At 31.3% G+C, this 16,478-nt stretch overlaps 11 non-coding genes across 11 annotated transcripts; all 11 read left to right on the top strand.

Moving 5' to 3' along the window:
- The first annotated feature begins 273 nt into the window (after nt 1-273).
- Nucleotides 274-355, top strand: TRNAL-AAG (transfer RNA leucine (anticodon AAG)). Its single transcript has one exon. It is a non-coding gene; the product is annotated as a tRNA-Leu (tRNA).
- A 3,740-nt stretch (nt 356-4,095) lies between these two features.
- On the top strand, nt 4,096-4,177 carry TRNAL-AAG (transfer RNA leucine (anticodon AAG)). Its single transcript has one exon. It is a non-coding gene; the product is annotated as a tRNA-Leu (tRNA).
- Nucleotides 4,178-4,788: 611 nt separating this feature from the next.
- TRNAL-AAG (transfer RNA leucine (anticodon AAG)) lies at nt 4,789-4,870 on the top strand. The gene has a single exon. It is a non-coding gene; the product is annotated as a tRNA-Leu (tRNA).
- A 611-nt stretch (nt 4,871-5,481) lies between these two features.
- TRNAL-AAG (transfer RNA leucine (anticodon AAG)) lies at nt 5,482-5,563 on the top strand. The gene has a single exon. It is a non-coding gene; the product is annotated as a tRNA-Leu (tRNA).
- A 1,902-nt stretch (nt 5,564-7,465) lies between these two features.
- Nucleotides 7,466-7,547, top strand: TRNAL-AAG (transfer RNA leucine (anticodon AAG)). The gene has a single exon. It is a non-coding gene; the product is annotated as a tRNA-Leu (tRNA).
- Nucleotides 7,548-8,158: 611 nt separating this feature from the next.
- Nucleotides 8,159-8,240, top strand: TRNAL-AAG (transfer RNA leucine (anticodon AAG)). Its single transcript has one exon. It is a non-coding gene; the product is annotated as a tRNA-Leu (tRNA).
- A 1,902-nt stretch (nt 8,241-10,142) lies between these two features.
- Nucleotides 10,143-10,224, top strand: TRNAL-AAG (transfer RNA leucine (anticodon AAG)). Its single transcript has one exon. It is a non-coding gene; the product is annotated as a tRNA-Leu (tRNA).
- A 612-nt stretch (nt 10,225-10,836) lies between these two features.
- Nucleotides 10,837-10,918, top strand: TRNAL-AAG (transfer RNA leucine (anticodon AAG)). The gene has a single exon. It is a non-coding gene; the product is annotated as a tRNA-Leu (tRNA).
- Nucleotides 10,919-12,820: 1,902 nt separating this feature from the next.
- Nucleotides 12,821-12,902, top strand: TRNAL-AAG (transfer RNA leucine (anticodon AAG)). Its single transcript has one exon. It is a non-coding gene; the product is annotated as a tRNA-Leu (tRNA).
- Nucleotides 12,903-15,632: 2,730 nt separating this feature from the next.
- On the top strand, nt 15,633-15,714 carry TRNAL-AAG (transfer RNA leucine (anticodon AAG)). The gene has a single exon. It is a non-coding gene; the product is annotated as a tRNA-Leu (tRNA).
- Nucleotides 15,715-16,325: 611 nt separating this feature from the next.
- Nucleotides 16,326-16,407, top strand: TRNAL-AAG (transfer RNA leucine (anticodon AAG)). The gene has a single exon. It is a non-coding gene; the product is annotated as a tRNA-Leu (tRNA).
- The last annotated feature ends 71 nt before the right edge of the window (nt 16,408-16,478 follow it).

Here is a 16,478-nt window from a genome sequence, read left to right on the forward strand (position 1 = left end):
CAACAAATGTAGGGCTTTCAAAACAAAATTTGGGGATAAAGTTTTGAACATCACAAGTAAATAGATAACCTTTCAGCTTTCTAATATATATATTATAAGCAGTTAAAAAACAGTGGAAATAAAATTCTTAATGACAACAGTTGAGCCTCAAGCAATTTAAACAAGTTGGTCATGCAAATATTGTAGAATTGTTTTACTTTGTTGATAAAACATTCAACTTTCTACGAAAAAGATTTTTTCCACCTCCCAATTTCTCACACAGATCAAGCGGCAGGTAGTGTGGCCGAGAGGTCTAAGGCGCTGGATTAAGGCTCCAGTCTCTCAGGAGGCGTGGGTTCAAATCCCACCGCTGCCATTATTTTACTTTAGAGATGACATCTTTGTGAAGATATATTTTGTTTTTCTCATAGACGTCATCTGTTTTATGTATGTCTGATTTGGTGCTTTGATATATTGAAAACAGTGTATTTTGTAATAGGTGACATTCTATTTTGATAACAATAAAATCTGTATGAAATCTTTAGCAAACATAGAATTACATGCCCATTTTCAAGACAAAATATAAATCATGCCTCTGTAATCTCTGAAGGAAGGAGGCATTGAAACTGAAAACTATTCAAAAGTTAAAAAGAACTTGATTTTGTGGCAGATATTAAAAAGCAGAGAAGGGTGAAAACATCTAAAATGAAGTCACAACAAATGTAGGGCTTTCAAAACAAAATTTGGGGATAAAGTTTTGAACATCACAAGTAAATAGATAATCTTTCAGCTTTCTAATATATATATTATAAGCAGTTAAAAAACAGTGGAAATAAAATTTTTAATGACAACAGTTGAGCCTCAAGCAATTTAAACAAGTTGGTCATGCAAATATTGTAGAATTGTTTTACTTTGTTGATAAAACATTCAACTTTCTACGAAAAAGATTTTTTCCACCTCCCAATTTGTCACACAGATATTGAAAACAGTGTATTTTGTAGTAGGTGACATTCTATTTCGATAACAATAAAATCTGTATGAAATCTGTAGCAAACATAGAATTACATGCCCATTTTCAAGACAAAATATAAATCATGCCTCTGTAATCTCTGAAGTAAGGAGGCATTGAAACTGAAAACTATTCAAAAGTTAAAAAGAACTTGAGTTTGTGGCAGATATTAAAAAGCAGAGAAGGGTGAAAACATCTAAAATGAAGTCATAACAAATGTAGGGCTTTTAAAACAAAATTTGGGGATAAAGTTTTGAACATCACAAGTAAATAGATAATCTTTCAGCTTTCTAATATATATATTATAAGCATTTAAAAAAACAGTGGAAATAAAATTCTTAATGACAACAGTTGAGCCTCAAGCAATTTAAACAAGTTGGTCATGCAAATATTGTAGAATTGTTTTACTTTGTTGATAAAACATTCAACTTTCTACGAAAAAGATTTTTTCCACCTCCCAATTTGTCACACAGATATTGAAAACAGTGTATTTTGTAGTAGGTGACATTCTATTTCGATAACAATAAAATCTGTATGAAATCTGTAGCAAACATAGAATTACATGCCCATTTTCAAGACAAAATATAAATCATGCCTCTGTAATCTCTGAAGCAAGGAGGCATTGAAACTGAAAACTATTCAAAAGTTAAAAAGAACTTGATTTTGTGGCAGATATTAAAAAGCAGAGAAGGGTGAAAACATCTAAAATGAAGTCACAACAAATGTAGGGCTTTTAAAACAAAATTTGGGGATAAAGTTTTGAACATCACAAGTAAATAGATAACCTTTCAGCTTTCTAATATATTTATTATAAGCAGTTAAAAAACAGTGGAAATAAAATTCTTCATGACAACAGTTGAGCCTCAAGAAATTTAAACAAGTTGGTCATGCAAATATTGTAGAATTGTTTTACTTTGTTATAAAACATTCAACTTTCTACGAAAAAGATTTTTTCCACCTCCCAATTTGTCACACAGATATTGAAAACAGTGTATTTTGTAGTAGGTGACACTCTATTTCGATAACAATAAAATCTGTATGAAATCTTTAGCAAACATAGAATTACATGCCCATTTTCAAGACAAAATATAAATCATGCCTCTGTAATCTCTGAAACAAGGAGGCCTTGAAACTGAAAACAATTCAAAAGTTAAAAAGAACTTGAGTTTGTGGCAGATATTAAAAAGCAGAGAAGGGTGAAAACATCTAAAATGAAGTCACAACAAATGTAGGGCTTTCAAAACAAAATTTGGGGATAAAGTTTTGAACATCACAAGTAAATAGATAATCTTTCAGCTTTCTAATATATATATTATAAGCAGTTAAAAAACAGTGGAAATAAAATTCTTAATGACAACAGTTGAGCCTCAAGAAATTTAAACAAGTTGGTCATGCAAATATTGTAGAATTGTTTTACTTTGTTGATAAAACATTCAACTTTCTACGAAAAAGATTTTTTCCACCTCCCAATTTGTCACACAGATATTGAAAACAGTATATTTTGTAGTAGGTGACATTCTATTTCGATAACAATAAAATCTGTATGAAATCTTTAGCAAACATAGAATTACATGCCCATTTTCAAGACAAAATATAAATCATGCCTCTGTAATCTCTGAAGCAAGGAGGCATTGAAACTGAAAACTATTCAAAAGTTAAAAAGAACTTGAGTTTGTGGCAGATATTAAAAAGCAGAGAAGGGTGAAAACATCTAAAATGAAGTCACAACAAATGTAGGGCTTTCAAAACAAAATTTGGGGATAAAGTTTTGAACATCACAAGTAAATAGATAATCTTTCAGCTTTCTAATATATATATTATAAGTAGTTAAAAAACAGTGGAAATAAAATTCTTAATGACAAGAGTTGAGCCTCAAGCAATTTAAACAAGTTGGTCATGCAAATATTGTAGAATTGTTTTACTTTGTTGATAAAACATTCAACTTTCTACGAAAAAGATTTTTTCCACCTCCCAATTTGTCACACAGATATTGAAAACAGTGTATTTTGTAGTAGGTGACATTCTATTTCGATAACAATAAAATCTGTATGAAATCTTTAGCAAACATAGAATTACATGCCCATTTTCAAGACAAAATATAAATCATGCCTCTGTAATCTCTGAAACAAGGAGGCCTTGAAACTGAAAACAATTCAAAAGTTAAAAAGAACTTGAGTTTGTGGCAGATATTAAAAAGCAGAGAAGGGTGAAAACATCTAAAATGAAGTCACAACAAATGTAGGGCTTTCAAAACAAAATTTGGGGATAAAGTTTTGAACATCACAAGTAAATAGATAAACTTTCAGCTTTCTAATATATATATTATAAGCAGTTAAAAAACAGTGGAAATAAAATTCTTAATGACAACAGTTGAGCCTCAAGAAATTTAAACAAGTTGGTCATGCAAATATTGTAGAATTGTTTTACTTTGTTGATAAAACATTCAACTTTCTACGAAAAAGATTTTTTCCACCTCCCAATTTGTCACACAGATATTGAAAACAGTATATTTTGTAGTAGGTGACATTCTATTTCGATAACAATAAAATCTGTATGAAATCTTTAGCAAACATAGAATTACATGCCCATTTTCAAGACAAAATATAAATCATGCCTCTGTAATCTCTGAAGCAAGGAGGCATTGAAACTGAAAACTATTCAAAAGTTAATAAGAACTTGAGTTTGTGGCAGATATTAAAAAGCAGAGAAGGGTGAAAACATCTAAAATGAAGTCACAACAAATGTAGGGCTTTCAAAACAAAATTTGGGGATAAAGTTTTGAACATCACAAGTAAATAGATAATCTTTCAGCTTTCTAATATATATATTATAAGTAGTTAAAAAACAGTGGAAATAAAGTTCTTAATGACAACAGTTGAGCCTCAAGCAATTTAAACAAGTTGGTCATGCAAATATTGTAGAATTGTTTTACTTTGTTGATAAAACATTCAACTTTCTACGAAAAAGATTTTTTCCACCTCCCAATTTGTCACACAGATATTGAAAACAGTGTACTGTAGAATGTTTTTACTTTGTTGATAAAACATTCAACTTTCTACGAAAAAGATTTTTTCCACCTCCCAATTTGTCACACAAATCAAGCAGCAGGTAGCGTGGCCGAGCAGTCTAAGGCGCTGGATTAAGGCTCCAGTCTCTCAGGAGGCGTGGGTTCAAATCCCACCGCTGCCATTATTTTACTTTAGAGATGACATCTTTGTGAAGATATATTTTGTTTTTCACATAGACGTCATCTGTTTTGTGTACGTCTGATTTGGTGCTTTGATATATTGAAAACAGTGTATTTTGTAATAGGTGACATTCTATTTTGATAACAATAAAATCTGTATGAAATCTTTAGCAAACATAGAATTACATGCCCATTTTCAAGACAAAATATAAATCATGCCTCTGTAATCTCTGAAGCAAGGAGGCATTGAAACTGAAAACTATTCAAAAGTTAAAAAGAACTTGAGTTTGTGGCAGATATTAAAAAGCAGAGAAGGGTGAAAACATCTCAAATGAAGTCACAACAAATGTAGGGCTTTCAAAACAAAATTTGGGGATAAAGTTTTGAACATCACAAGTAAATAGATAACCTTTCAGCTTTCTAATATATATATTATAAGCAGTTAAAAAACAGTGGAAATAAAATTCTTAATGACAACAGTTGAGCCTCAAGCAATTTAAACAAGTTGGTCATGCAAATATTGTAGAATTGTTTTACTTTGTTGATAAAACATTCAACTTTCTACGAAAAAGATTTTTTCCACCTCCCAATTTCTCACACAGATCAAGCGGCAGGTAGTGTGGCCGAGAGGTCTAAGGCGCTGGATTAAGGCTCCAGTCTCTCAGGAGGCGTGGGTTCAAATCCCACCGCTGCCATTATTTTACTTTAGAGATGACATCTTTGTGAAGATATATTTTGTTTTTCACATAGACGTCATCTGTTTTGTGTACGTCTGATTTGGTGCTTTGATATATTGAAAACAGTGTATTTTGTAATAGGTGACATTCTATTTTGATAACAATAAAATCTGTATGAAATCTTTAGCAAACATAGAATTACATGCCCATTTTCAAGACAAAATATAAATCATGCCTCTGTAATCTCTGAAGCAAGGAGGCATTGAAACTGAAAACTATTCAAAAGTTAAAAAGAACTTGAGTTTGTGGCAGATATTAAAAAGCAGAGAAGGGTGAAAACATCTCAAATGAAGTCACAACAAATGTAGGGCTTTCAAAACAAAATTTGGGGATAAAGTTTTGAACATCACAAGTAAATAGATAACCTTTCAGCTTTCTAATATATATATTATAAGCAGTTAAAAAACAGTGGAAATAAAATTCTTAATGACAACAGTTGAGCCTCAAGCAATTTAAACAAGTTGGTCATGCAAATATTGTAGAATTGTTTTACTTTGTTGATAAAACATTCAACTTTCTACGAAAAAGATTTTTTCCACCTCCCAATTTCTCACACAGATCAAGCGGCAGGTAGTGTGGCCGAGAGGTCTAAGGCGCTGGATTAAGGCTCCAGTCTCTCAGGAGGCGTGGGTTCAAATCCCACCGCTGCCATTATTTTACTTTAGAGATGACATCTTTGTGAAGATATATTTTGTTTTTCTCATAGACGTCATCTGTTTTATGTATGTCTGATTTGGTGCTTTGATATATTGAAAACAGTGTATTTTGTAATAGGTGACATTCTATTTTGATAACAATAAAATCTGTATGAAATCTTTAGCAAACATAGAATTACATGCCCATTTTCAAGACAAAATATAAATCATGCCTCTGTAATCTCTGAAGGAAGGAGGCATTGAAACTGAAAACTATTCAAAAGTTAAAAAGAACTTGATTTTGTGGCAGATATTAAAAAGCAGAGAAGGGTGAAAACATCTAAAATGAAGTCACAACAAATGTAGGGCTTTCAAAACAAAATTTGGGGATAAAGTTTTGAACATCACAAGTAAATAGATAATCTTTCAGCTTTCTAATATATATATTATAAGCAGTTAAAAAACAGTGGAAATAAAATTTTTAATGACAACAGTTGAGCCTCAAGCAATTTAAACAAGTTGGTCATGCAAATATTGTAGAATTGTTTTACTTTGTTGATAAAACATTCAACTTTCTACGAAAAAGATTTTTTCCACCTCCCAATTTGTCACACAGATATTGAAAACAGTGTATTTTGTAGTAGGTGACATTCTATTTCGATAACAATAAAATCTGTATGAAATCTGTAGCAAACATAGAATTACATGCCCATTTTCAAGACAAAATATAAATCATGCCTCTGTAATCTCTGAAGTAAGGAGGCATTGAAACTGAAAACTATTCAAAAGTTAAAAAGAACTTGAGTTTGTGGCAGATATTAAAAAGCAGAGAAGGGTGAAAACATCTAAAATGAAGTCATAACAAATGTAGGGCTTTTAAAACAAAATTTGGGGATAAAGTTTTGAACATCACAAGTAAATAGATAATCTTTCAGCTTTCTAATATATATATTATAAGCATTTAAAAAAACAGTGGAAATAAAATTCTTAATGACAACAGTTGAGCCTCAAGCAATTTAAACAAGTTGGTCATGCAAATATTGTAGAATTGTTTTACTTTGTTGATAAAACATTCAACTTTCTACGAAAAAGATTTTTTCCACCTCCCAATTTGTCACACAGATATTGAAAACAGTGTATTTTGTAGTAGGTGACATTCTATTTCGATAACAATAAAATCTGTATGAAATCTGTAGCAAACATAGAATTACATGCCCATTTTCAAGACAAAATATAAATCATGCCTCTGTAATCTCTGAAGCAAGGAGGCATTGAAACTGAAAACTATTCAAAAGTTAAAAAGAACTTGATTTTGTGGCAGATATTAAAAAGCAGAGAAGGGTGAAAACATCTAAAATGAAGTCACAACAAATGTAGGGCTTTTAAAACAAAATTTGGGGATAAAGTTTTGAACATCACAAGTAAATAGATAACCTTTCAGCTTTCTAATATATTTATTATAAGCAGTTAAAAAACAGTGGAAATAAAATTCTTCATGACAACAGTTGATCCTCAAGCAATTTAAACAATTCGGTCATGCCTCTGTAATCTCTGAAACAAGGAGGCATTGAAACTGAAAACAATTCAAAAGTTAAAAAGAACTTGATTTTGTGGCAGATATTAAAAAGCAGAGAAGGGTGAAAACATCTAAAATGATGTCACAACAAATGTAGGGCTTTTAAAACAAAATTTGGGGATAAAGTTTTGAACATCACAAGTAAATAGATAATATATTTATTATAAGCAGTTAAAAAACAGTGGAAATAAAATTCTTCATGACAACAGTTGATCCTCAAGCAATTTAAACAATTCGGTCATGCAAATACTGTAGAATGTTTTTACTTTGTTGATAAAACATTCAACTTTCTACGAAAAAGATTTTTTCCACCTCCCAATTTGTCACACAGATCAAGCAGCAGGTAGCGTGGCCGAGCAGTCTAAGGCGCTGGATTAAGGCTCCAGTCTCTCAGGAGGCGTGGGTTCAAATCCCACCGCTGCCATTATTTTACTTTAGAGATGACATCTTTGTGAAGATATATTTTGTTTTTCACATAGACGTCATCTGTTTTGTGTACGTCTGATTTGGTGCTTTGATATATTGAAAACAGTGTATTTAGTAGTAGGTGACATTCTATTTCGATAACAATAAAATCTGTATGAAATCTTTAGCAAACATAGAATTACATGCCCATTTTCAAGACAAAATATAAATCATGCCTCTGTAATCTCTGAAGCAAGGAGGCATTGAAACTGAAAACTATTCAAAAGTTAAAAAGAACTTGAGTTTGTGGCAGATATTAAAAAGCAGAGAAGGGTGAAAACATCTCAAATGAAGTCACAACAAATGTAGGGCTTTCAAAACAAAATTTGGGGATAAAGTTTTGAACATCACAAGTAAATAGATAACCTTTCAGCTTTCTAATATATATATTATAAGCAGTTAAAAAACAGTGGAAATAAAATTCTTAATGACAACAGTTGAGCCTCAAGCAATTTAAACAAGTTGGTCATGCAAATATTGTAGAATTGTTTTACTTTGTTGATAAAACATTCAACTTTCTACGAAAAAGATTTTTTCCACCTCCCAATTTCTCACACAGATCAAGCGGCAGGTAGTGTGGCCGAGAGGTCTAAGGCGCTGGATTAAGGCTCCAGTCTCTCAGGAGGCGTGGGTTCAAATCCCACCGCTGCCATTATTTTACTTTAGAGATGACATCTTTGTGAAGATATATTTTGTTTTTCTCATAGACGTCATCTGTTTTATGTATGTCTGATTTGGTGCTTTGATATATTGAAAACAGTGTATTTTGTAATAGGTGACATTCTATTTTGATAACAATAAAATCTGTATGAAATCTTTAGCAAACATAGAATTACATGCCCATTTTCAAGACAAAATATAAATCATGCCTCTGTAATCTCTGAAGGAAGGAGGCATTGAAACTGAAAACTATTCAAAAGTTAAAAAGAACTTGATTTTGTGGCAGATATTAAAAAGCAGAGAAGGGTGAAAACATCTAAAATGAAGTCACAACAAATGTAGGGCTTTCAAAACAAAATTTGGGGATAAAGTTTTGAACATCACAAGTAAATAGATAATCTTTCAGCTTTCTAATATATATATTATAAGCAGTTAAAAAACAGTGGAAATAAAATTTTTAATGACAACAGTTGAGCCTCAAGCAATTTAAACAAGTTGGTCATGCAAATATTGTAGAATTGTTTTACTTTGTTGATAAAACATTCAACTTTCTACGAAAAAGATTTTTTCCACCTCCCAATTTGTCACACAGATATTGAAAACAGTGTATTTTGTAGTAGGTGACATTCTATTTCGATAACAATAAAATCTGTATGAAATCTGTAGCAAACATAGAATTACATGCCCATTTTCAAGACAAAATATAAATCATGCCTCTGTAATCTCTGAAGTAAGGAGGCATTGAAACTGAAAACTATTCAAAAGTTAAAAAGAACTTGAGTTTGTGGCAGATATTAAAAAGCAGAGAAGGGTGAAAACATCTAAAATGAAGTCATAACAAATGTAGGGCTTTTAAAACAAAATTTGGGGATAAAGTTTTGAACATCACAAGTAAATAGATAATCTTTCAGCTTTCTAATATATATATTATAAGCATTTAAAAAAACAGTGGAAATAAAATTCTTAATGACAACAGTTGAGCCTCAAGCAATTTAAACAAGTTGGTCATGCAAATATTGTAGAATTGTTTTACTTTGTTGATAAAACATTCAACTTTCTACGAAAAAGATTTTTTCCACCTCCCAATTTGTCACACAGATATTGAAAACAGTGTATTTTGTAGTAGGTGACATTCTATTTCGATAACAATAAAATCTGTATGAAATCTGTAGCAAACATAGAATTACATGCCCATTTTCAAGACAAAATATAAATCATGCCTCTGTAATCTCTGAAGCAAGGAGGCATTGAAACTGAAAACTATTCAAAAGTTAAAAAGAACTTGATTTTGTGGCAGATATTAAAAAGCAGAGAAGGGTGAAAACATCTAAAATGAAGTCACAACAAATGTAGGGCTTTTAAAACAAAATTTGGGGATAAAGTTTTGAACATCACAAGTAAATAGATAACCTTTCAGCTTTCTAATATATTTATTATAAGCAGTTAAAAAACAGTGGAAATAAAATTCTTCATGACAACAGTTGATCCTCAAGCAATTTAAACAATTCGGTCATGCCTCTGTAATCTCTGAAACAAGGAGGCATTGAAACTGAAAACAATTCAAAAGTTAAAAAGAACTTGATTTTGTGGCAGATATTAAAAAGCAGAGAAGGGTGAAAACATCTAAAATGATGTCACAACAAATGTAGGGCTTTTAAAACAAAATTTGGGGATAAAGTTTTGAACATCACAAGTAAATAGATAATATATTTATTATAAGCAGTTAAAAAACAGTGGAAATAAAATTCTTCATGACAACAGTTGATCCTCAAGCAATTTAAACAATTCGGTCATGCAAATACTGTAGAATGTTTTTACTTTGTTGATAAAACATTCAACTTTCTACGAAAAAGATTTTTTCCACCTCCCAATTTGTCACACAGATCAAGCAGCAGGTAGCGTGGCCGAGCAGTCTAAGGCGCTGGATTAAGGCTCCAGTCTCTCAGGAGGCGTGGGTTCAAATCCCACCGCTGCCATTATTTTACTTTAGAGATGACATCTTTGTGAAGATATATTTTGTTTTTCACATAGACGTCATCTGTTTTGTGTACGTCTGATTTGGTGCTTTGATATATTGAAAACAGTGTATTTAGTAGTAGGTGACATTCTATTTCGATAACAATAAAATCTGTATGAAATCTTTAGCAAACATAGAATTACATGCCCATTTTCAAGACAAAATATAAATCATGCCTCTGTAATCTCTGAAGCAAGGAGGCATTGAAACTGAAAACTATTCAAAAGTTAAAAAGAACTTGAGTTTGTGGCAGATATTAAAAAGCAGAGAAGGGTGAAAACATCTAAAATGAAGTCACAACAAATGTAGGGCTTTTAAAACAAAATTTGGGGATAAAGTTTTGAACATCACAAGTAAATAGATAATCTTTCAGCTTTCTAATATATATATTATAAGCATTTAAAAAAACAGTGGAAATAAAATTCTTAATGACAACAGTTGAGCCTCAAGCAATTTAAACAAGTTGGTCATGCAAATATTGTAGAATTGTTTTACTTTGTTGATAAAACATTCAACTTTCTACGAAAAAGATTTTTTCCACCTCCCAATTTCTCACACAGATCAAGCGGCAGGTAGTGTGGCCGAGAGGTCTAAGGCGCTGGATTAAGGCTCCAGTCTCTCAGGAGGCGTGGGTTCAAATCCCACCGCTGCCATTATTTTACTTTAGAGATGACATCTTTGTGAAGATATATTTTGTTTTTCTCATAGACGTCATCTGTTTTATGTATGTCTGATTTGGTGCTTTGATATATTGAAAACAGTGTATTTTGTAATAGGTGACATTCTATTTTGATAACAATAAAATCTGTATGAAATCTTTAGCAAACATAGAATTACATGCCCATTTTCAAGACAAAATATAAATCATGCCTCTGTAATCTCTGAAGGAAGGAGGCATTGAAACTGAAAACTATTCAAAAGTTAAAAAGAACTTGATTTTGTGGCAGATATTAAAAAGCAGAGAAGGGTGAAAACATCTAAAATGAAGTCACAACAAATGTAGGGCTTTCAAAACAAAATTTGGGGATAAAGTTTTGAACATCACAAGTAAATAGATAATCTTTCAGCTTTCTAATATATATATTATAAGCAGTTAAAAAACAGTGGAAATAAAATTTTTAATGACAACAGTTGAGCCTCAAGCAATTTAAACAAGTTGGTCATGCAAATATTGTAGAATTGTTTTACTTTGTTGATAAAACATTCAACTTTCTACGAAAAAGATTTTTTCCACCTCCCAATTTGTCACACAGATATTGAAAACAGTGTATTTTGTAGTAGGTGACATTCTATTTCGATAACAATAAAATCTGTATGAAATCTGTAGCAAACATAGAATTACATGCCCATTTTCAAGACAAAATATAAATCATGCCTCTGTAATCTCTGAAGCAAGGAGGCATTGAAACTGAAAACTATTCAAAAGTTAAAAAGAACTTGAGTTTGTGGCAGATATTAAAAAGCAGAGAAGGGTGAAAACATCTAAAATGAAGTCATAACAAATGTAGGGCTTTTAAAACAAAATTTGGGGATAAAGTTTTGAACATCACAAGTAAATAGATAATCTTTCAGCTTTCTAATATATATATTATAAGCATTTAAAAAAACAGTGGAAATAAAATTCTTAATGACAACAGTTGAGCCTCAAGCAATTTAAACAAGTTGGTCATGCAAATATTGTAGAATTGTTTTACTTTGTTGATAAAACATTCAACTTTCTACGAAAAAGATTTTTTCCACCTCCCAATTTGTCACACAGATATTGAAAACAGTGTATTTTGTAGTAGGTGACATTCTATTTCGATAACAATAAAATCTGTATGAAATCTGTAGCAAACATAGAATTACATGCCCATTTTCAAGACAAAATATAAATCATGCCTCTGTAATCTCTGAAGCAAGGAGGCATTGAAACTGAAAACTATTCAAAAGTTAAAAAGAACTTGATTTTGTGGCAGATATTAAAAAGCAGAGAAGGGTGAAAACATCTAAAATGAAGTCACAACAAATGTAGGGCTTTTAAAACAAAATTTGGGGATAAAGTTTTGAACATCACAAGTAAATAGATAACCTTTCAGCTTTCTAATATATTTATTATAAGCAGTTAAAAAACAGTGGAAATAAAATTCTTCATGACAACAGTTGATCCTCAAGCAATTTAAACAATTCGGTCATGCCTCTGTAATCTCTGAAACAAGGAGGCATTGAAACTGAAAACAATTCAAAAGTTAAAAAGAACTTGATTTTGTGGCAGATATTAAAAAGCAGAGAAGGGTGAAAACATCTAAAATGATGTCACAACAAATGTAGGGCTTTTAAAACAAAATTTGGGGATAAAGTTTTGAACATCACAAGTAAATAGATAATATATTTATTATAAGCAGTTAAAAAACAGTGGAAATAAAATTCTTCATGACAACAGTTGATCCTCAAGCAATTTAAACAATTCGGTCATGCAAATACTGTAGAATGTTTTTACTTTGTTGATAAAACATTCAACTTTCTACGAAAAAGATTTTTTCCACCTCCCAATTTGTCACACAGATCAAGCAGCAGGTAGCGTGGCCGAGCAGTCTAAGGCGCTGGATTAAGGCTCCAGTCTCTCAGGAGGCGTGGGTTCAAATCCCACCGCTGCCATTATTTTACTTTAGAGATGACATCTTTGTGAAGATATATTTTGTTTTTCACATAGACGTCATCTGTTTTGTGTACGTCTGATTTGGTGCTTTGATATATTGAAAACAGTGTATTTAGTAGTAGGTGACATTCTATTTCGATAACAATAAAATCTGTATGAAATCTTTAGCAAACATAGAATTACATGCCCATTTTTAAGACAAAATATAAATCATGCCTCTGTAATCTCTGAAGCAAGGAGGCATTGAAACTGAAAACTATTCAAAAGTTAAAAAGAACTTGAGTTTGTGGCAGATATTAAAAAGCAGAGAAGGGTGAAAACATCTAAAATGAAGTCACAACAAATGTAGGGCTTTTAAAACAAAATTTGGGGATAAAGTTTTGAACATCACAAGTAAATAGATAATCTTTCAGCTTTCTAATATATATATTATAAGCATTTAAAAAAACAGTGGAAATAAAATTCTTAATGACAACAGTTGAGCCTCAAGAAATTTAAACAAGTTGGTCATGCAAATATTGTAGAATTGTTTTACTTTGTTATAAAACATTCAACTTTCTACGAAAAAGATTTTTTCCACCTCCCAATTTGTCACACAGATATTGAAAACAGTGTATTTTGTAGTAGGTGACACTCTATTTCGATAACAATAAAATCTGTATGAAATCTTTAGCAAACATAGAATTACATGCCCATTTTCAAGACAAAATATAAATCATGCCTCTGTAATCTCTGAAACAAGGAGGCCTTGAAACTGAAAACAATTCAAAAGTTAAAAAGAACTTGAGTTTGTGGCAGATATTAAAAAGCAGAGAAGGGTGAAAACATCTAAAATGAAGTCACAACAAATGTAGGGCTTTCAAAACAAAATTTGGGGATAAAGTTTTGAACATCACAAGTAAATAGATAATCTTTCAGCTTTCTAATATATATATTATAAGCAGTTAAAAAACAGTGGAAATAAAATTCTTAATGACAACAGTTGAGCCTCAAGAAATTTAAACAAGTTGGTCATGCAAATATTGTAGAATTGTTTTACTTTGTTGATAAAACATTCAACTTTCTACGAAAAAGATTTTTTCCACCTCCCAATTTGTCACACAGATATTGAAAACAGTATATTTTGTAGTAGGTGACATTCTATTTCGATAACAATAAAATCTGTATGAAATCTTTAGCAAACATAGAATTACATGCCCATTTTCAAGACAAAATATAAATCATGCCTCTGTAATCTCTGAAGCAAGGAGGCATTGAAACTGAAAACTATTCAAAAGTTAAAAAGAACTTGAGTTTGTGGCAGATATTAAAAAGCAGAGAAGGGTGAAAACATCTAAAATGAAGTCACAACAAATGTAGGGCTTTCAAAACAAAATTTGGGGATAAAGTTTTGAACATCACAAGTAAATAGATAATCTTTCAGCTTTCTAATATATATATTATAAGTAGTTAAAAAACAGTGGAAATAAAATTCTTAATGACAAGAGTTGAGCCTCAAGCAATTTAAACAAGTTGGTCATGCAAATATTGTAGAATTGTTTTACTTTGTTGATAAAACATTCAACTTTCTACGAAAAAGATTTTTTCCACCTCCCAATTTGTCACACAGATATTGAAAACAGTGTATTTTGTAGTAGGTGACATTCTATTTCGATAACAATAAAATCTGTATGAAATCTTTAGCAAACATAGAATTACATGCCCATTTTCAAGACAAAATATAAATCATGCCTCTGTAATCTCTGAAACAAGGAGGCCTTGAAACTGAAAACAATTCAAAAGTTAAAAAGAACTTGAGTTTGTGGCAGATATTAAAAAGCAGAGAAGGGTGAAAACATCTAAAATGAAGTCACAACAAATGTAGGGCTTTCAAAACAAAATTTGGGGATAAAGTTTTGAACATCACAAGTAAATAGATAATCTTTCAGCTTTCTAATATATATATTATAAGCAGTTAAAAAACAGTGGAAATAAAATTCTTAATGACAACAGTTGAGCCTCAAGAAATTTAAACAAGTTGGTCATGCAAATATTGTAGAATTGTTTTACTTTGTTGATAAAACATTCAACTTTCTACGAAAAAGATTTTTTCCACCTCCCAATTTGTCACACAGATATTGAAAACAGTATATTTTGTAGTAGGTGACATTCTATTTCGATAACAATAAAATCTGTATGAAATCTTTAGCAAACATAGAATTACATGCCCATTTTCAAGACAAAATATAAATCATGCCTCTGTAATCTCTGAAGCAAGGAGGCATTGAAACTGAAAACTATTCAAAAGTTAAAAAGAACTTGAGTTTGTGGCAGATATTAAAAAGCAGAGAAGGGTGAAAACATCTAAAATGAAGTCACAACAAATGTAGGGCTTTCAAAACAAAATTTGGGGATAAAGTTTTGAACATCACAAGTAAATAGATAATCTTTCAGCTTTCTAATATATATATTATAAGTAGTTAAAAAACAGTGGAAATAAAGTTCTTAATGACAACAGTTGAGCCTCAAGCAATTTAAACAAGTTGGTCATGCAAATATTGTAGAATTGTTTTACTTTGTTGATAAAACATTCAACTTTCTACGAAAAAGATTTTTTCCACCTCCCAATTTGTCACACAGATATTGAAAACAGTGTACTGTAGAATGTTTTTACTTTGTTGATAAAACATTCAACTTTCTACGAAAAAGATTTTTTCCACCTCCCAATTTGTCACACAGATCAAGCGGCAGGTAGCGTGGCCGAGAAGTCTAAGGCGCTGGATTAAGGCTCCAGTCTCTCAGGAGGCGTGGGTTCAAATCCCACCGCTGCCATTATTTTACTTTAGAGATGACATCTTTGTGAAGATATATTTTGTTTTTCACATAGACGTCATCTGTTTTGTGTACGTCTGATTTGGTGCTTTGATATATTGAAAACAGTGTATTTTGTAATAGGTGACATTCTATTTTGATAACAATAAAATCTGTATGAAATCTTTAGCAAACATAGAATTACATGCCCATTTTCAAGACAAAATATAAATCATGCCTCTGTAATCTCTGAAGCAAGGAGGCATTGAAACTGAAAACTATTCAAAAGTTAAAAAGAACTTGAGTTTGTGGCAGATATTAAAAAGCAGAGAAGGGTGAAAACATCTCAAATGAAGTCACAACAAATGTAGGGCTTTCAAAACAAAATTTGGGGATAAAGTTTTGAACATCACAAGTAAATAGATAATCTTTCAGCTTTCTAATATATATATTATAAGCAGTTAAAAAACAGTGGAAATAAAATTCTTAATGACAACAGTTGAGCCTCAAGCAATTTAAACAAGTTGGTCATGCAAATATTGTAGAATTGTTTTACTTTGTTGATAAAACATTCAACTTTCTACGAAAAAGATTTTTTCCACCTCCCAATTTCTCACACAGATCAAGCGGCAGGTAGTGTGGCCGAGAGGTCTAAGGCGCTGGATTAAGGCTCCAGTCTCTCAGGAGGCGTGGGTTCAAATCCCACCGCTGCCATTATTTTACTTTAGAGATGACATCTTTGTGAAGATATATTTTGTTTTTCTCATAGACGTCATCTGTTTTAT

This window comes from Ascaphus truei, unplaced genomic scaffold, assembly GCF_040206685.1.
Source record: "Ascaphus truei isolate aAscTru1 unplaced genomic scaffold, aAscTru1.hap1 HAP1_SCAFFOLD_97, whole genome shotgun sequence".
Taxonomy (NCBI): Eukaryota; Metazoa; Chordata; class Amphibia; order Anura; family Ascaphidae; genus Ascaphus; species Ascaphus truei.